This window comes from Ochotona curzoniae, unplaced genomic scaffold, assembly GCF_017591425.1.
Source record: "Ochotona curzoniae isolate NIBS_2020 unplaced genomic scaffold, NIBS_Ocur_1.0 contig_1328, whole genome shotgun sequence".
Classification (NCBI taxonomy): domain Eukaryota; kingdom Metazoa; phylum Chordata; class Mammalia; order Lagomorpha; family Ochotonidae; genus Ochotona; species Ochotona curzoniae.
Window position 1 is genome coordinate 26,928 of NW_024465041.1, and position 21,215 is coordinate 48,142.

The 21,215-nt window shown below is 47.9% G+C and overlaps 1 non-coding gene across 1 annotated transcript; it reads right to left on the reverse strand.

Moving 5' to 3' along the window:
- Positions 1 to 15,726: 15,726 nt before the first annotated feature.
- LOC121146682 lies at positions 15,727 to 15,889 on the reverse strand. The gene has a single exon (XR_005882239.1). It is a non-coding gene; the product is annotated as a U1 spliceosomal RNA (small nuclear RNA).
- Between the last annotated feature and the right edge of the window lie 5,326 nt (positions 15,890 to 21,215).

Consider the following 21,215-nt stretch of genomic DNA (forward strand, 5'->3'; position numbering starts at 1 on the left):
CACCTCGGATGGAAACTGCATTAGTCGCCTCAGACCCTGACTTCTTGCAGAGTGTTACATATTTTCTGTTAGTGTCCCTTACTCTAGACATACAGCTGGAGTACTCCACAGTGTGGGAATCTAATCATGTAAATTCTGATGTGGAGTGGGGACCCAGCACATTTACTTGAAAGGCATAATGATGAGAGAGAGAGAGAGAGAGAGAGAGAGAGAGAGAGAGAGAGAGAATGGTATTCCATTCACTGGTTCACTCTCCAATGCAGCCAGGGCTGGCTGGACCAGACTGCAGCCAGAAGTCAGCTCCTGCACTCAGGTGGGCACAACTGGAAGTAGTAGTACCTTGTAGTGAGGGGGAGCGTGGGGCATCCTGGGCACAAAGGGCAGAGGGGAGGGGGTGCCCCCAGGCATGCCAGGTAGGGTGGGAGCTGCACTCAGGCAGGGGTAGTGTGGCCACAGCAGGAGCCTGCACTGCAGAGGTCTGGAGGAGGAGGGGCTGCATATTGGAGGATTGAGAGAAATCCTTCTGGAACCTTGGGGGAGGGGGGTGGGCAGCCTGGCAAGAACCCCATCCTGAACATCCAGTAGGAGAGGCAGGATACAAAGTGCTGCTGAAATAGCACAGTCTCTGTGTTTCCTCCCGGCATGGGATGAAGCCCACAACAGCCACTCCCCTGCACAGTCCCCATCCCCAAAGAACAAAGAAGAACCAGGAGTCCTGGAGGCCTTATTGTTCCATTTGGTTCCTATTTGGGGGAGGTAGGGGACTGACAGAGGAAGAGGAGTCCCCCTTTCCCACAGGCCCACAGGGTCTCCTGTGCCCAGCCTGTTCTTCGTCTAGCCCTCCTGGCCTCCCATACACGGGTGACACCAGTGACACCTATTCTACCACCTGTGGGAACCTGATGCCAGCATGCTTCCTCAGCAGTGGCTCATGACTCCTTTATAAACATGAATGGAGCATTCTCTGTCCATCACTGGGTAGCAGGGAGCAGAAATCCAGTAGTGTGAAGGTTGACCAGCTATCTGCTCTTATGGATACGTGGGCTGGCCCTGAACTGTCCAGTAAATTAGCCACCTGACTCTGGTGGCCAGTGAAACTGGCAGTGCTGTATGCTTCCAATTCCCTTCTTCATTCACTGTAGCCCTTTGCTGCATATGGCTAGTGGCTACCTGATTGGATTGACAATTTTAGGACATTCCATCACCACAGAAAGTCCTGTTGGTGTTTCTGCTCCTGAATATGTTGGAAGAAATCTTAGGAAAAAATACGCAGCGATAATGAGTTTTAGGTGGGGTGGAGACAGGTGGAGTGTCGCCCAGGTTGTCATCTGTGATGGGATTGCTCAGAGGCACAGCTCAGTAGGAGCCAGTAGGATAAACAGAGTTAGGCACCAGCTGTAAGGGATTGGCTTTGTGGTCAGCTGGGTGGGCCTGGCACCTGTGTGACAAGGCTGTCCTCTTGGGCCTGAGCTGATGTGGTTCTCTATGGGGGGGAAATATCCTCTCCTCCAGGGTCCCATCAGCCCACCCTGGTAATGGGTGCTAATTGCCCTCAGTGAAAGCTAACTGGTCGTAAATGTCAGTTGCATGTGCAGAATCCCAGCACAGCAGGGAGTAGGTTAGTATGATGGGGAGGAGGGGAGGCATGTTGCTTCACCAAGCTGACACACAGAGGTGACAGTGAGGCTTTCCTGGGGAGCTGTTCGGTAGGCTGAGGCTTGAATGACTGAGAGAGGGCCCCTCGATGGCTGAAGGTGGAGTGTTGCTATGGCCCGTGGCTCTCCAGCAAGCCACTCTAAGACTTAGTGATGTGACCGTTTTGTCATCACTCGTAAGGTCTGTCTCACAATGCAGTTTTCTGGCCTGCACATACCTTAGTGGCTGTGGGTACCAGTCCTTGTTGGGCTGGGTGGAGTGTAGTTCAACTGAGGTTGTGTGTGAAGCACCCCGTGTTGCTTCTCTATAAGGCCTGGACTTCCATGTTCTGAGAGGGTGGAAGTATACTATAGCTGGTATCTGTGCCAGGGAGGGCCAGCCGAGGGTAGAGAACTGCTGCAAGAGCCTACAAGAAGTGAGGTCTCCCAGGGCAACAGGAGAAGGAGCTGGGGAAGGGCAGACTCCTAGATGAAGGACCCTGAGCACTGGACAGCAGGCCTAGTTGTTGCAGGAGAGGGGCCACTGTGACACCTGCTTGTGGTCACTGGCTGCTTGTGACTGGGGATGGGGCTCAGTCACAGTTAGTCAGCCAGGGCCTCCCTGTGAAGGGCACTGAGTCAGGGGCCACAAAGGTGGATCTGGGGAGAAAAAGCATTCAGGACATCATAGGATCTCCGGTCCTCAGTTCAAATTTAGCCTGTTGTCATTTTTTCCCCTATAACATCTCTCTCTGGTCTCCATACTCCCTGGAAAGCAGCAGGTGGTGGCTCCAGAATGTGGGTCCCTGACACCCACAGAAGACTTGGGTAGCATCCTGGATACCTGGCTTTGGTCTGTTTCAGCGAGTAAGGGCTTGGTGGGGGAGTGAACCAACAAACCTCCCCCTCTTCCTCTTGTCCCATTTGCCTCATTGCTTTCCAAGTAGAAAGAAAGCAAAATTTGAAAAAGTATGGTGCATGTGCAGTGGAGGCAGGAAGGCCTTGGAGTTGGGGAAAGACTTGTCTGGAGCAAGGTTACTTTTGTCTCTTTCAAGAATGTTCTAGGATGAGGCAGCCTTGTTGGGCAGCACAGGCCCGTCCTGCTTCATTGTAGCCACAGTCTTGACTCGGGTACACTTTTGCTTTGTTTACTTATGATTATTTTTCTTTAAGACTTCTTTTGTTTGAAAGGCAGAGTAGCAGGGGAGATCAAGATCTTTCATCTGCTGATTCACTCCTCAAATGGGCACAACGGCCAGAGCTAATCCAGGCTGAAGCCAGGAACCAGGACCTCTATCCCTGTGTCCCAAATGTGTGGCAGCGGCCCAGGCACTTGCACCATCTTGTGCTGGAGCGCTAGAGACTCAGACACATCCCAGCTGTGGTCCCTGGCAGCTGCCACTCCCAGGTGGGATCCTGCTGTTGTCTTGGAGTGGACACGGCCAGTGTGTGTGTGTGTGTCAGGGAGTCTGAAGCATGGGGCTGCTCACACTCTGTGTAGCTTCATTCCCTGGGCCTCATCTTTCTGCAGATCTTTTGATTTTTCCCTGTTCTGTCTGGACCTCCATGGAGGAGAAATGAGGGTGCCCTTGGCAACGGGCTGGTGGATGCTTTTCCAGGCTCTAGCATCAGCCTTCGTAGTGGGTGTGAGGACAGAAGGGCAGGGCTGTGTTTTTGCCTTGGACCCAAGGTACATTGCTTGAGAAAATCCAACTCCAGTGGCTGAGGTGGACTTAGATGGGGGCTGGACTTAGAACACCTGCAGCAGACAGGAGCTTTTTCTTCCAGGTCCTTCTCGGTGGCACATGGTCACATATGGCCACCAGAGAGCGCTGCGAGACAATTTTCCATTAGCAGAGATGAGAAAGTGTGGACTGGGATGCTGGGGTCAGGATTCCCAAGAAGGCATACCCTCAACTTGCCAGGAGGACTAAGTGTCAGGGAGGAGAATGGCTGACCCAGTACAGCAGGGCCATTGTGTGGGCTGCGTTCTCATTCACACACGGAACATCCCGGGCAGGCTTGATAAAGCCTGCTTCCCCCTTACCTTCCAACAGCCTCCGTGGGCTTGGGACACAGGGGTCCAGGAGGCGTGGGCCACCCTTGCCTAGGGGTTGGACTTCTGATGCTGCTGCTGCTGCCACCATTCCCTTGTTGAGTGACGAAGGCTTGTAGCTTTCAATGGATGCCCCCTGTGTTGTCTTGTCCCTATTGGAGACTCCACCTCTGACACCTGTGTGGTAATGCTGAACATTGCGGTATGATTTGCAAATCTTTACTCATTCCTTGAGAGGTGGAGCTACCTAGGGTGTCACTGGCCAGTTATCCAGAGTAGCTGTTGCTGGGTCAGGACAGTGCCAGCAGCCAGGAATTCCATGCAGGTCTCCTACATGTGTAGCAGAAACACCAATGCCTGAGTGGTCTCCTTCTGTCTTGTGGGGAGCACATTGGCAGGAAGTTGGAACTGGAAGTGGAGACAGAATGCAAACCCAGGCTTTCCAGAATGGGACGCAGGCATTTCAAGCCACGTCTCAGCCACAAGGCCAGGCACTAGCCCCTGGAGTGCTGTCCTCAGTGTTAGGTGGCATGTCTGCTTATGCCTCTGACTGGGTTGCCTGTCCTGTCAGAGCTGGGGGTCATGTGATCCCAGGCAAGAGGACCACATCCCTGCTCCCTAACCACATCAACGCTGGCCTCATCCATCCTGTATTCAGCTTCCAGAAGGCAAATTCTACGGGAGCTGAGTGACCATACTAGCCAGGAGTCGGTGGAGCCCAAACCATGGGTATGTGTAAGGCAATGGGTGTCACCTGAGACTTCAATCAAGACCTAAACCTGATGGAGCTGCTGCCTCATGGTGATTCTGCCCATTTTACAAAAGATTTGTTTTTATTTGAAAAGCAGATTTACAGAGAGAGAGAAGGAGAGGGAGAGAAAGAGAGATCTTCCATTTCTTAGTTCTTTTGCCAGCTGGCCACAATTGGTTGGAGGTGGGCCAATCCAAAGGCAGAAGTCTCGACTTTCTTCCAGGGTTCTCATGTGGGTATAGAGATCCAAGGACTTGGGCCATCCTCTGCTGTATTCCTAGGTGCATTAGCAAGGAACTGGATCTGAAGTGGAGCAACCGGGACTCAAACCAGCAGCCCTATGGTGTGCCATCACCTCAGGTGGAGGCTTAAGCTGTTATGTCACAGCACTGGCTCCTGTTTTGATCCCTTGTGTTTGGAGCAGAGTGAAACGTAATAGCCAACTAGGATCTCCTTGTGACATCTTTGAGAATTTGGGACAGGTTTCCCTTTTCCATTTACAGAAGCATGGTGCTACCCATGACAGATGCTTGTAGGCAAGGGGCTGGAGGCTCCCCTGGGCACCTGTCCCACAGGCTGACCTGGGGCTGTGGATGTGTGGCTTCTCTCTTAACAAAAGTTATCACCTGCCGGCATTGCAGGGTCATTAGGTTCCAGGCCCCAACTGGCACATGTTCTTGATTCTGTGCTGTGACGGACACTCATGTTAGGCATAGCTTTCTCAGACTCAGTGCCATCATCACAGGGGTTGGGAGGTTGTGGGGCTGGGGTGTCTAGTGTCTGGCTGGATGGTGGGTAGTAGCTTTGGCCCCTACCCCCTCGTTGTGATCATCAAGGCTGCCTCCCACCACACTTTCCCATGTCCCTTCGTTGAAGGTCTGTGGCCTGGCCTATCCTAAGTACTACAAGAATGTAGCCATTGTGGCTCTGAGGATGAGGATGGTAACAGCAATAATGGGGAGGATGACAGCACAGTGTGCAGAGACCGGATAAAAGTCAGGAGGTTTTGCGAACCCAGGTCCTGGAAAAGCACAGAAATTGTAATTGAGTTGGGACAGAGCTTCTCCTGGCCAGGGCACAGTATTCCCAGGGTCTCTAGTCAAATTAGCAGGAAGCAGATGAAAGTTAGGAGTCTGAATGGGCTATTCGGTGTCCCCCCACCCCCCAGAGGCTCTCGCACATTCACGTGAGCACACGCACACAGACACAAATGTGCATTGGCTCACCCTCTCCTCGCAGAATGATGCCTCCATGTTGCAGATGTACAGCTCCTGGTTGTATCTAAAAGGAGGTGACAGAACCTGGGATTCCTGGCTGGACAAGCCCACTGCCCTAGGATCTGTCACATGCAGAGGGCAGGGCAGAGCCTCTACAGACAGACAGACAGACACACACACACACACACACACACACACACACACACACACACACATACACCTGCTGCGCCAGTGGGCTGATAGTCATTGACCATGGCTTATGGGTTTGCCACTTTCACCTCACTTTCATTTTAGCTCTAAGGCACCACTGTTGTTGGTGTACCCATGGGTATTTGTTTTCATCTGTGTCAGCAAAGGTGTCATCCTCTTTCTTGGACAGGGGAAGCCTGAGGTTCATTTAGGGGGACAGTCTGCCCCTGGGAATGGAGGGGCAATCAGACACCTACACTGGCCTGCTGGGGGAGCTTGGCTTCTTTGCTCAGTTCCTGGGTTAGCTATTCTCTTTATCACCAATGTGCTTGGGACATGCCCCACCCTCAAACCCTTTTGAATCATCATGACTCAAAAACGTATAATTTTTATTGTTGTCAGTGTCTTTTTGGGTCGCTCTGATGTGCGTGCCTTGGGGAGCAGCTCTTGGTTTCTGTTTGAGTGTAGTGGTCTTACTCCAGGAAGAAGGATGCCGTGCCATCTGTGGAGACACCTGCACCCTGCCCAGCTCCATCCCGCTTCCTTGGATCTGTGTGCAGGAATGGCAGCGCAGTTGCTCCTGACTTCTGGTCCTGATCTTTGTCCAGATCACCCCACAGATTACTGGAGGATGCCAGCTCTCAGGCAGGAGCCCAGGCTGGTGACAGAGGGAGGCCCTGATATCAAAGTCCTCTGGGGTAGAAGAGCTTAGACGGGGTAGAAGAGCTTAGACGAGGAAACATCTTGGTGTCCACAGTGCTTTTTTTTAACTGAATATTCATGAGATTAATGACTATGAAAAAAGAGGAAAGAATTCAAAACTTTAAAAAGTTGCACATCTGCATGGGGGATTATGGGTTGGTTTGACCAGTATATATCTTGTGTAATGTTCAAGTGAAAGAAATTTATTTCCTCATACATTTATCATTTTGTCCTGGCATTAACTATATCCATGTATGAATGTTGTGTACATTTCTGAGTATTTCTGTCTACATACAATGTGTTGTAGTTATCCACAGTCATGCTACCAAGCAGGAAAGCATCAAACAGCTTAGTCCTGTATCCCTGTGGCTTGGTTCCATTAGTCAGCCTTTCCCAGCCCTCGCTCCCGAGAAAAACAGGATGGAACACACACTGTCCAATGGTGTGTCTGCGCCTTTCCTGGTGTGCTCTGTCCCCTGCAGGTGCTGCTCTGTGCCTGACCTGTGTCAGCCCTGTTGCATGCAAGGCCTCAATGTGGGTGACCTTTCCACAGCTTTGCCAGGGACTGACTTCCTTGCACTGTGTGCAAAGTGGGGGCTTGAGATTCAGAGAGGTGGCTGGGTCTTGCCAAGGCTGCACAGCATAGGGAAATCATGGAGGAAGCCCTGAATCTTGGAGCTTAGCACGTGGCCGCTGCTTTCTGCCATGGTTTCAGAAGAGCCGGAAGGATGGGAGTGATGTCTGATGCAACAAGTCCCTCAGCCAACATCACCCTGTTAGGAAGGCCTCAAGATTGTGGGCCAGGGTTTGAGGAACACAGACCAACGCAGTGCAGTGTCACATCATCCTATGCATTGTCCCGGGTCCTGGTGATACCCAGGAGTGGATTGGACCACAGCCCCTGGCCGGACAGCAGGTGGGAAAGAGGAAATGCGAAGGAAGACTGGAGACCAGACCTGGAGTCCTCCAGAGCTTTGAGAAGCACAGAGTGGGACATTGCTGCCAGCAGCCCTGCCTCCTCCCTGTGGTGTCAGGAGATGCAGGCTCCACCTCAGGGTATCTGTAGCCCGAATGCTGCATTAGTTCCCACATTGTTGACCTTCCTCCATTACCTGAGAGTGAGGGTGCAGGAAGGTGATGCCCACAGGAGCTGGTAGCTCAGCTTGGACACATAGAGTGTGCTCACTGAGTGGCAGTCCCTGCCTTTGGCATGATATCGGCCACATCTCTGACCAGGTATCAGCAAGATAGGGGTCTCTTTCTGGAAATAAATTCCTTGTAGCTCTGGTCCCTGATTGGTCATATGTCAACAGACACAGGCCAGACTGTGTAGGAAAGAAAAAAAAGGGAAAAAAGGAAACCCTACTGGGAGGTTTAATGATGTTCTCTGGGAAACAGTGCCTGGTTATCCATCGTTGTGGGCATGGTGATGATATTTTAGTATCTCCTTTACCCATACACTCAGCTTTAAGTAGCCTTTTTGAAACACCTGCTAAGTTTCTGGTCTGGGTGTGGATACTTGTTCTGTGGCTTTTGGAATGCCAGTCAACTTGTCAGAGCTTCCTTTCTTGGTCTGGAAATTTAGATGAGAACGGTCCTTTCTGCAGTGGGGGTCTAGTCTTGTGGTTAAGCATATAGTTGAGATGTGAGAGTACCCAGGTTAGAGTCCTGCCTCCACTTCTAATCCAGCTTCCTGCCGCTGCACACCCAAGGAGGCAGCAGGTAGCCTGCATGGCTCAGCTGCTTGGATCCCTGTCACCCTCACAGGAGAACCTGCATTGAGTTCCTTGCTCCATCTTTGGGCCAGGACACTCTTGGGTAATGTGGACATTTGGGGAGTGAGCCAGGAATGGGAGTTCCTTCTGCCTGTCTCAGTCTCTTTACTTCTTGAGTAAAGAATGGAATTGTCCTTACATCTGGGACTGTTTAGAGACTAAAATGAAATCAGATATGTGAAGTACAGGGCCTGGCACATAGTGGCTGTGGATGAAGGATGCTTGGTACCTGGCTGCCATCATTGTTGGGCCATCACTCCTGTTTCAATCACCACCTGATGTATGCAATCTCATTGAATCCATCCAGCAGGCTGGCAACACCCACTTTCCACACCCACTTCATTTTCTTGCAATGTCTCTTGGGTGGGTTAAGCACCTGATACTCTTGTCCCCAATTTACATATGAGGAAAGAAGTGTTAAGGCCCAGGCAGCAGTGGGGCTATGCACACCTTGCCTCATGCCAGCTGGGACAAGTGGTAGGGCTGGGCCTGCATGGGCCATGGACAGAGCTTCCCCCTGGAAAAAGGATATTGCATGATGCTAAGGGACAGCTAGCATCAGCTGAGAAGGAGAGTGGGAAGCAAGAGAGCTAAGAGGTGCTCCAAAGTGTCTTTTCAAATGTGTTTATGGCAGAGAAACCCACTGCAAGCAGTTCTGCCTCAAAGATGTGCCACAGCGAGGTATATTGATAATGGTAGCAAACAGCCTCTCGTTTGTGGGGGAAGATTTGAGCTTCTCATGCTCTGCCAGTTCCCCAGGTGATGGGGCAGTGGAGGAGGCTGTATTTGGGGACACGTTACATCTCTTTCCTGTTATAGTCAAGAAATCTATTTATTTAATTACATTTCCTTTGGGGTTTGGCTTCTCCTTGGAGGAAATTTTTCTCTTCTCTTCTGTTTTCTTCCTTTCCCAAACCTTGGGTTTAGGGCAGAATTTATCCATCAAATGACAGTATTAATAATAGTAATAGTAATAGTAATAATAAAATAAAATAATAATAAAAATGCTAATACTCACATAAGACCTTGTCTTCTCTTGTCTAAGTTTTGTGGCCCATGACACATGGGTCACTCCAGGAGGCTCTGTGGCTAACTTTTGTTTTCTTTTTTAAATATTTTAGTTTTTCTTTTCAAAGATTCATTTATTTTTATTACAAAGTCAGATATACAGAGGAGGGGAGACAGAGAGGAAGATCTTCCATCCGATGATTCACTCCCCAAATGACCGCAACTACCGGTGCTGCGGCAATCCAAAGCCAGCATCCAGGAACCTCTTTCGCATCTCCCATGTGGGTGCAGGGTCCCAAGGGTTTGTGAATTTATGCTTGACAGACTCTAAGCTCTGTGGTTTTTTTTCACCTGTGAAATGAAAGTCATTATAACAGCCACTCATTAGGAGTATTTTAAGTATTTATGAGTTAATCACATATACAGCAACTGCCTAATAACACAAGCACTAAGTAAAGTGGTTTAGTAATTAAGTTAGTGTCGAGAGAGGCATTTTTTTCCAAAGGATATGGAAGGTTTTACCTACAAAAACAAAAAAACGACAACAACAAAATGAAAGCAAATGTTTTTTTCCTGCTGAGTGTCTCAGTTGCCGGCTATAAACTGCCACCATGCACTGGATTTTAAATAACATCAGAGTCCACCTGAACTTGGCTGCTGGTGCTGTTTTCAGCACAAACATGTGGTAAGACATGTGATGAAGAAGATGTTTTGAAAGGAGCTGGTGATGTGTTACTGAGCATCATGGCCTGCTAGGCCCTGGAGACAGACACACAGGTGGACAGGACACAGTCCTGGCCTCATGGAGTCAGTCACATGGGAAGAACCAAGAGCTGTGGGCTCCCTGCTCCTCAGTGGTAGAATCTCTAAAATGGGGCCAGTGTGGATCTCACCAAGAATCTGAGCTGAGGACTTGGGCAGGAGTGGCACGGCTGAAGGACAGGAGGGTCCTACGTGTGCATCGTACACAAGGAGCTCACAACAATTGGGCCAGGCTTGAGAAACAGTTGTCCCAACCAGCTGTGTGACCCTGTCCTCATCCACAAAGTAAAACTACGATTACTTCTAGGTGGTAGAGGTTTTGTGCCATAGAAGAAGTGTCTTGTAAGAGACCTGTGATCACACCATCTTCACAGTGCCGGGCGCTCTGCATGGGTGGTCTGTCCCTCCCAGTGACTGCCCATTAGACCTTGTCATTATTAATCCCATTGAGTGACTGCTCATATCCAGTCACTGCCTGGTGCACATGGTGAGCCAAGTGTTCAGGCTAGGTGGCGAGACTGCAGTGCTTGGAATCCCTACTCCCATTCCATGCCAGTGTAGACCAGCTTGCTTGGAGACAGAACAGCCTGCCGGTGGCCTGGACCCCAGATGCCAGTGGGCACAGGGACACAGCTGCCACCCCGCGGGAGCTTGCTGCATTCTGTGTAGTGCTTTCCTGAGACTACCCAGTGCTGTCTCTATTCCTGAAACTTCTCCTTTTGTCCTCTCAAAGAGCCAGCCTGGTTTCTTTCATCCTCCTCCTCCTCCTTTTGGGTCTCTGTAGCAGATTTCTCAAGTCAGAGGAGGAATTGAGTGCTCCTGAGAACAGATCTGTAAAAGAGAGTGCCTTCCCTGCCAGTGTTTAAACACAAAGTCTGGAAGACTGGAGCCCTCATACTCCAAGTCAGCCCGTTCTTGCTCTGTATCTAAAAACAAAAAAAGGATCTTGTGATATACAAATATAGAAATACCCACCTCTGCAAATGTCAGGTGGTGCTTCCTGACACCTTTCAGACTCCATGTGTCTCTTGCTTGTCAATTTTCTGAATGTTTTCAGACAAAGGGACTTGGCCCTTATCCCACGAAGCACTGTATTTTAAATTTTTGCTGTGGTTGTTTGCCTGTGTGACTCTTTTTGCCTTCTTGCCTATTACTAAAATTCCTTCTCTGGGCCAGGCGCAATGGCGCAGTGGTTAAGGTCCTCACCTTGCACACCCGGGATCCCATATGGGCACCGGTTCTATCCCGGCAGCCCCGCTTCCTTTCCAGCTCCCTGCTTGTGGCCCGGAAAAGCAGTCAAGGACAGCCCAAGGCTTTGGAACCCTGCACCCGTGTGGGAGCCCCGGAAGAGTCTCCTGGCTTCAGATCGGCATAGCATCGGCCGTTGCGGCTGCCTGGGGAGTGAATCATCAGACGGAAAATCTTCCTCTCTGTCTCTCCTCTCTGTATATCCGCCTTTCCAATAAAGAAATTAAAATAAATCATTTAAAAAAGAAAAGCAACTCCTTCTTGGTTTTTTCTTTTTCTTCCTCCTTCCCAGGAGGCAGTAGCCTGAACCTGCTTTGCTCCTCTGAGACTTCTGGAACAGGAACCACTAACACCCCCATCACTCCATCAAGAGGCAGGATGGAGCTCTACCTCAGACTGAGGCTTTGCAAAGAGAGAGTTTAAGTTCCTTGGCACTGAGGTGTCTTCTCTGACAGCCTTCAGGGCTGTGACAGTGGTGGCTGAGCAGTGGGGGACAGACTAGATTAAGCAGTTGTCCTCAGCACGGATCAAGAGAAATTGAGGTATGTTCCTTCCTTCCTTCATTTATTCTTTTACCTTCCACCCCTTTTCCTTTTAATTCTCCTTTTGTTATTTTTGTTCACCTGCCCCCATTTATCTATCACCCATCCACCCACTCATCCATCCATCTATCCATCCAGCTAGCCAGCCAGCCACACCCAAATGCCCTCCAATGTCTACCTGCCCATCTAGCCCACCTAACTTCACCCTACCTCTCCACCCCTGCCTACATTTTGTAGACTCTGGGCCCCCTCTTTGAGTCAGACATCACAGTGAGTGCTAGAGACTTAGGAACCTGGTGAGCACGGCACCTGGCTTTGTGGATTAGACCACCCAAAAGGGAGAGAGACTGCAGACCATTCAGTAAGGAAAGGACATGTTCTAGGACTCTAAAAGACAGTTTGGAGAAAGCAGTGAGGGGGCAGTTATTTGAACGAGACCCTGAGGGATGCAGAGGAGAGAGGGGGCAGCCGAACAAGTGCTCCAGTTAGAAGCAACGATTGGAAGAAGGGGGAAATGGCTTCTGCTTGGCTGAACTCACAAGAGTTTATGGCAATGGGGCCCACTCCGTTGGTGCATCCATGCACCTGTTTGCTCTCTCATGAACTCACACATGTATTCATGTGTATGTTCATGGACTCATCAAGCATCCATGTAAATATGCATCCAGGCATCTCCATGCACAATCCACACATCCACCTGCCCATCCGTGTCACTATTCATCTGCTGACAACTTGATGACTGGCACTTTACATATTAAGGTCAGGGACATACTGCACTCTCTCACTTGATCTCTCGGCAGCTTACGCAATCACTAAGCACTGGTTTCCTTGTGGAAATGTTTTATCCTTTTGGTTTTCACATTTGCTTTCCTCTCCCTTCCTTTGCAGTTCCTTAGATATTACCACCTGCATCTTAAACCTAGCATATCATGAGCTGGGTTACTCTTCTTCCCCTGTGGTTGCCTTCTGCCAGTGGTGCCCTTCATCTATTTGAGTAGCAGGGCTGTCTTTTAGATGTCACCCCTGCACACCTGGAGTCACCCTATTTCCAGCTGGACCCATACTCCTCACACACCATAGATCCCTTTATCATACTCATTCTGTATTCAAGGCCTTGAATCTCAAACCTGCCCTCTTGTAGCAACCCCAACTCTGTCAGGTTTTGCCTGGATGACTACCCTAGCAGCTGGTTCTCTGGTCCATCTGCCTGTCCACCCACTCACTAACCCATCTACCTATTCATCTATCATTTACCTGCCTGCCCATCCATCTGTCCACTCAACCATCTGTCCATATTTGTTTCAATACATATTCCCCACCAGAGCCTTCTCTACTTGGGGCAAATGGATATCTTAAAATCCCGAGTCAAATCATGTGACTCTCCTAATTCACACTGTCCATCTACCAGGCATGGGGTACCCATTCCTACTTGAATGGCCATGTCTCCAATTTTTCTTTATTCAACTCTATGTGTTCACTCTTTTTTCTTGCTGGCTTGAATGCTTCCTCAACTCAGGAACTTTGCATATGCTATATCAGCTTTACCAGGTTTCTGAAACCATTTCTCCTTTCCTTTTTTCCCTAGCTGAGTCCAACTGAACTTTTTATATTCTGGCATAAATGTATTTTTGTTTGGAAAGTCTTCCTCCCCTCAGCACAAAATAATGTCCCTCTAAATTTTTTTTGGAAGCAGGGGGGGAGGATAGTTTGTTCTTGGTAGCATACATCATAGATTTTTAAATTGTTTTATTTATTTGAAAGTTAGAGTTACAGAGAAAGTATATGTGTGTATAAAAGAGTGAGGAGAGAGTGAATGGTGGAGACAGATTTCCCATCTGCTGGTTCCCACCCCAAGTGACGACAGTGGCTGAGTCTGGGTTGAGTGAGGCTGAAGTCAGATTCTAGAAACATCTTCCCAGTTTCCCATGGGGGTGCAGGGGCCCAAGCATGTGAACAAGGCTCTGTGATTTTCCCAGGCTCATTAGCATGGAGGGAGCAGGATGGGAAGTAGAGCATCTGGGACTCTGACCAGCATCACCACTCCTCCACAACAATGGCCCCTTGTCCCAGTTTTCAGATTTTCCATGTATTTGTTATGTTGATTTGACATCTTCTGCATGAAGCTGCAGAAGGGACCATGTCGCTTTTGTGCATCACTGTGTCCTGTCAACTCTCCCAGAGCCTAGATTTTTGCTAATATTTGCTCAAATTAAAATGGAAATGTTCACAGGCAGTTTATATCTTACAGGGATATTGTATACCCTATAAAAGCAATAAATAGAAGCTGCATAAAAATAACTGAGATGATGATAGTATCTAGCATGGATTAGTAGCCGTGCCAGGCACTGAGCCAAGTGCTTTGTCGGCCTCATGTTGTGTCATCCCCCCTACAAATGCTTTTGCTGTTTCTATACCCATTTAACAGGTGAGGATACCAAGACACAGAGAAGCTAAGCTCAGGTTGTCACAGAGAATGAGTGGCAGAAATACTAAACCCAGGCCTGCTGGGATTGTGTGCTCCTTGACCACTGTCCTCCTGGGTTTTGCTGCAATAAAACCATGGTTGTGTGATGTGCACTGTTCCAGAGTGGACACCTGACAGCAGGGGATGCTGATTGGGCTTGTGGATGGGAGGTAGACCAGATGACTCACACCTGAGCCAGGGAGACAAGGGTATGTCTCTGTCTTTGGCTGATAGTGGGTAAAGAAGGTGACCTTGGTGTCTGCCCCCATATTTTCCTATTCCTCCTTCCCCCAGGAACTGGAGCCAGAGTCCAGCTTTCCAATTGCAAGACAACAATCTGATTTAGTGATTTATCTGATTTATCTGATTTAGTGATTTCCTGAGCATCTTTTAAAAAAATAAAACCAAAATGGTATAAAATTACACAGCTTATTTGGCACATTTTGGTCCTCACTTATTTTTTTTGACTGTTGTTATTAATTTGTTTTTGAAAAGGCTGCATTTCATAGTCGTACCTCATTTCTCCCTGTGAATATGATGAAGTTGTGCAACTCCTGGCTTTTGGTTATGTTACTCTGTTTTTTCCTCTCCTTTTTAAAAATTTAAATATGTATTTATTACGTATGTTTGAAAAGCAAGAGTTATACAGAGAGAAGGAGAGACACCAAGCAAGAGGTCTGCTATGTGTTGGTTCATTCCCCAGATGGCTGCAGGGTGGGGCCAGGCTGAACACAGGAGTCAAAAATTTTATCCAGGTCAACCATGAGGATGGCAGTGACTGAGCACTTGAACCAGCCTCTGCTGCTTTCCCTGGAACATTTCCAGATAGTCAGTGCCAATATGGGATGCCGGGTGTCTCAGACAGGGGTTTAACTCACTGTGCTACTACCCAGCCCCTTTTGATTTTTTTTGAGTGTTTATTTTTGCTATTTAACACTACTGCCCTGGTCATCTTTGCGTTTTCCCCCCTTATCTCTTCTTGTTCTACTTCTTTTAAAGGGAACTTGTTATTTTTGATGTTTAAAAGGAATTCTTTGTGAGGCAGGGAGACACAGGAAGAGACACACAGAGAGGCAGAGAGATCTTCTACCGGCTGATTCACTCCCCAGGTACTGCAGTAAGTGGGGTTGGAACAAGTTGTAGCTCCAGGAACCAGGAACTTAATTTAGGTTTCCCATAGCTGTGACAGAAATGCAATTGCTGGGGCTATCTCCTCTTGCCTCCTGGGCCACGCATTATCAGGAAGCTGAAGTGTTGAGTCACACAACAGAAAAAAAAATAATAAAATGAAGGAAAAGAATAATCATATTGTTTCTTTTTAAGTAGCAGTATAACATCGTTTCATTATTTTTTACTTTTATGAAAAAACATTTTTTTATAAGGAAGAGTGTGAATGCAGCTCCCTACCAGCACAAATTAGGCTGGTGAGTTTCCCACATTTGGGGAAATCGCAGGGCTCAGCATATCCAAGTGCAATGTGTGAGCCTCGCCCTGGGAGAGTCACCTTTTTGATCATGGCATCTCCCCTGCCAGGTAATTATTTTCAAATAATTTTAAAAGAAATTTATGTATTTACTTGAAAGAGTTCAAGAGAGAGAAAATCTTCTATCTGCTGGCACCTTCTCCAGATGTATGCTGTAGGCAGATCAGTCAGGCCCTGGTCAGGTTCCAGGAGCTTCTTCTGGCTCTCCCACAGGGGTCCAGCACTAGGGCCCTCCTCTGCTGCTTTCCCAGGACATTAGCAGGGAGTCGGATCAGAAGTGCAGCAACGGGAACATGAACCAGCACCCACATGGAATGCTGGCATTTCAAGAGGCATAAATCATTACCTGCAATGCCAGAATTGTGATCCCAGTTGTATTTCATTCTTCTTGAAAATAGAATTATTTGTTTTTATTGAAAAGGCCAATTTACAAAGAGAAGGAGAGACAAGGATCTTCCATTCACTGATTCACTCTCCAAGTGGCTACAACAGCTTGTGCTGAGCCGAAGTCAGGAGGCTCTTCCAGGTCTCCTACATGGGTACAGGGTCTCATGGCATTGGGTTGTTCTCCACTGCCTTGCCAAAGTACAAGCAAAGAGCTGGGTGGGAAGTGGAGCAGCACAGACATGAACTGGTACCATGAAGGATGCTGACATGTGCAGGTAGAGGATTGGCCTGTTGAGTCACCATGCTGGCACCTGTGTTTTAGTCTTAAGAGTTGGTTTAGCAAAGACATAAAATGCAGTTTGCCCCCCTAGCTGTAGGCAAACACCTAGGTTGCCTTGTACCTAGGCAAGTGTTCCACTACCGGGACAAAAGCAGCTAATAACTGGTGGGCATTCTGGGCCTGGATAGCCAAATTTGTGTTAACGATGCCAGTGTACCAGTATGGTTGCCACTGGCATGCTGGCAGATGGGGTCTGGGAACCACATATATGGGACTAAATCAGGTGGCAGAGCCACAGAATGGTATGCCACACCACTAGAGGACTGGCCTTGGGGACCTGTGTGCACATGGGCATGGGTTTGGAATTGTAGATTGCTCAAAGAAGGAGATGTGAGGAAGTATGGGAGGGAGGGTCACGGAGGGAGAATGGCACAGGTGAGGAATGACTTCTGAGGAAATCACACCAATTAGGTTTCTGCACTTGCAGGTAAATGAGGGGCTGAGACTGGGTGGTTTGGAGAAGGGAAACTGGAGGAGCTTTCTGGGACAGACCAATGCACCCACCCCACATGGAAGACCTAAGTTGGGCTTATTGATATAAACCACTGTACACCGGTACACTGGGAACTGACCTGACAAAGCTCAACCACAATATTCACCAGTGAGTGTCAGAAGAGGGGATGGGTCAGGACTGGCTGGGCCATGGCTCTAATCAGCACATGAGAGAACTGGGTCTGGGGGTAGATTCTATGGGGAGTGTGTGGACTCACTACTATAGTACTGCAATACCTGCTATTTTGCTCATGAGCAGGGGGTGGTGATGGGCTAAGCTAAGCATGATCATGGAACTCACTGACACTCGTGGGTACTGGGGTTGGGAACAGATCTGGCTGGTTCAGGCTATAGAACTTTTAAGTGCACCCAAGGTTTGGGTGTGAGGTGAGCAAGTCCACACAACTATAAGCACATACAATGACCACGATGAGGGGGGAAGACTATGTTGGACAAAGGTCTAGTACCTGCTGGTATCTATGAAACTGGGTCTTAGAGAGGGCCTGATGGGGGAACTTGGGGAACACTTCTGGTTGCTCATAGCTCTCTCTGGTGAGCTTATGAGTCAGGGCTGGGTGTTAGTTAGGCTGAGCACATTAGCTTCATTTGTTGCCAAGTGTGTGGGTTACATTGGGGTGGCAGGCAGGGCAGGGCCAAACTAGTACACTGGCATGTTCAGGAGCCAGGTTGGATGGTTTGCATGAGAGTCAGGAATCGGGGCAAGCTGTGCAGGGCTAACCTGTGGTACCCATCATCAGGTAGGACAGGGAGCTGGCCAGGAAAACAGACTTAGCATCTGATGACAAAGGCCAAGACAGGGCATGGCCAATGCCAGACTCTGTCAGAGCAATCACTGGTATGTTCATGATCTGTGTCTGGTAGGCGAGCCCTGGCTGGGCTGCGATTCCCACTGGTGAGTACCAGAACTGGAATTGGGGTGGCAAACTGGTCTGGACATGGATGCAGCCTCCCTCAGCATGGATGTGTAGAGGATCTAGAGTATGCCAACCTGGTCCAGGCTACAGCACCCAATGGTGCAAACTTCAAGCTAAAGGGTGTGGGCAGGCTGGGCTAGATCTTGACACCTGTTGAATCCATGAAAGCCAGATATGGGGTGAGCCAAGTGGGGCTGGGCTGTGGAAGCCAATGTTTACAGTTGGAATGGGTATGGACCAGTCAGGCAGTACGCTGGCCTACAGCTAATTCCAAAACACAGGTGAGCAAAGTCAGGCTGTGTTAAAAATCTGTGCCTGGTGGGGTAGCTCAGTGGCTAAACTTCTTGCCTTGCATGCACTGGGATTCCATATGGGTGCTGTTCTAATTCCAGTGGCCCTACTTCCCATCCAGCTCCATGTTTGTAGCCTGGGAAAGCAGTCAAGTATGGTGCAAAACCTTGAGACTATGCACCCGTTTGGGAGACCTGGAGGGAGTTCCTGGCTCCTGGCTCCTGGCTTCGGGCCAGGGTAGCTCCAGCCATTGCAGTCACTTGGGGAGTGGATTATCAGATGGAAAATCTTCCACTCTGTCTCTCCTCCTCTCTATATTTTGACTTTGTAATAAAAATAAATAAATTTTTGAAAAAAAAAAGAAGATGAAGAAGTGGCTCACTGTCATAGCCTCGTGGATAAAGTCCTTGCTTTGCATGAGCCAGGATCCCATCTGGGCATCCCAGCAGCTCCGATATCCATCCAGTGCCTTGCTTGTGGCCTAGGGAAGTAGCCATGAATGACCCAAAGCCTTAGGACCCTGCACCCACCCGCATGAGAGACCCAGAAGAAGCTCCTGGCTCCTAACTTTAGATGGGCTCAGCTGCTGCTGCTGCCGCGGCTTGGGGACTGAATCAGCAGACAGAAGATCTTCCTCTCTGTGTCCCTTCCTCTCTGTATATCTGAATTTCCAGTAACTCTTAAAATTTAAAAAAAAAAGTTATTCAAGAATTCATTACCTACACTAATGACTCACAGTGTTTCTCCTCCTTTTTCTTTTTTTCCTTTCTTTCTTTTTTTTTTTATTACATTGCATCATGCGATACAGTTTTATGGGCACTGGGATTCCCCCCTCCCCTCCCCAAAACCTGCTTCTCCCCCCACATGGTGGATTCTTCCATCTTGTTGCATTACCACAGGTCCAATTCAGTTCCGATTTTTTTCCTTGCAAGCATCTACAAAGCATAGAGTCCAGCATCTTATTGTGCAGGTAGTTCAACAGTTTCATGGAGAGACAGTCTCTGGTCTGAAGGTACAGCCGAAAGAGTATCATCCCAATCAATTGAAAGCCCCGACATTACATCAGTAACAATTTATAACTTAATGGAATTAGTTGACATGGTATCGTGTAACCAGCATGTTCAAAGAGAGAGAGAAAAACCAGCAACAACAACAACAACAAAAAAAAAGAGTACAAGTTCTGAACCACATCCTAGGACTTCTACCCTTTTTCTTCCAACAACTTCATTAAATGTGTATCTTAAATCTAGGTCTTGAATCATCTTGAGTTAATTTTTTATTTACATTAATGAATTTTATTTCTGAAACCTCTATTTTAAAGGTTTAATTGTTTGTATTTGAAAGGCAGAGTTATGTAGAGAGAAGGAGAGGCAGAGATAGGGAGAGTTTCTCTCTACTGATTCACTCCCCAAATGGCTGCAACTGCTAAGCTGAACAAATCCAAAGCCAGGAGTCAGGAGTTTCCTCCAGGTCTTCCATGTGGGTGTACGTTTCCAAGGACTTGAGCCATCCTCTGCTGCCTTCCTAGGCCATTATTTCTGAGCTGGGTGTGAAACAGAATAGCTGCAACTTGAACCAGATGCGCATGTGGGATCTGGCACCACATGTAAATATTTAGCCCACTATGCCATGATGCTGGCCCTATGATCTCAATTTTCCCCATTGATCTATGTGTTACTTTGTATGCCAGTATCATGTTATTTTCATCACTGAATTTTGGGGCCAGTGTTCTGTAGTCGGTAGAGCTACCACCTACAATTCCAGCTGATTGGTGGCTTCGCTACTGTTCTTCCAGTCTAGTTCCATGCTAATGGACTGAGAAAAGAGAGAATGCTCCAAGCATTTGGGCACCTGCTTTCCTTGTAGGAAACCCACATGTAGCTGCTGCCTCCAGCCTGGGTCAGCCCTGCCCCTTGCAGCCATTTGGGGAGTGACCTCTGAATTCCAAAGAAAGAAATCTTATGTACAAGTGACTTTTGTTTTGCAGCATGCATTAAAGTCAGGGGTTCAGATGCTTGTGGCTTGATCATCTTTACTCAGAATTTCTTCGGTCATTTTGGGTCTTGGGAATTTTATACAAATTCCAGAATTTCTTAATTTTGTAGAGAATGTCACTGGTACTTTGCTGGATTAAATCTGTAGATTTCTTTAGGTAGTATAGACATTTAATGATAATGTTTCTTTAATTGATAAGCAAGTAATAGCTTTCAGTTTTTTTCTGTTCTTGCCCATTTCTTTCATTGTTTGACCATTTTCACTATAGAGACTTTTCACTTCTTTGGTTAAATTTAGTGCTGAATATTTGATTGTTTTTGTGATCATTTTGAATAGAATTTCTTTCTTAATTTCTCTTTCACTGTGTTCATCATCAGTGCATTCCAAGTCACCTGGTCTTGTGTATTTATTTTGTAACCTGAAATCTTAGTGAATTGACCCACTGATTCTGACAATGTTTAGGTGGAGGTTTTGGTTGGTGCTTATACAGCATCATATCAAACACACACATGGGTATTTAGACTTCCTCCCTTCTTGTTTTGATCCCCTTCATTGCTTTCTTCTCCCTGTCTGCTCTTGCTAATACTGCCTGCACCAGACTGAACAAAGTGGTGAGACTGGACAACCTTTCAGCTTTGCTCAGTTCAACATTATACCAGCTGTTGGTTTGTCATAAATAGCCTTTTATAATTTTATGAGATATTCATTCTGTATCCATTTTGTGGTGCATTTGTATCCATGAGGGGGTGTTGAATATTTATTTATTTATTTATTTATTTATTGGAAAGGCAGATTTACAGAAGGAAGTAGAAACATAGAGAAAGATCTTCCATCAGCTGGTTTTCTCCCCAAGTAGCTCCAACAGTTGGGGCTGAGCTGATTTGAATACAGAATCCTTCTGCTCTCCCATGTAACTACAAGACCCACAGATTTGGGCCATCCTC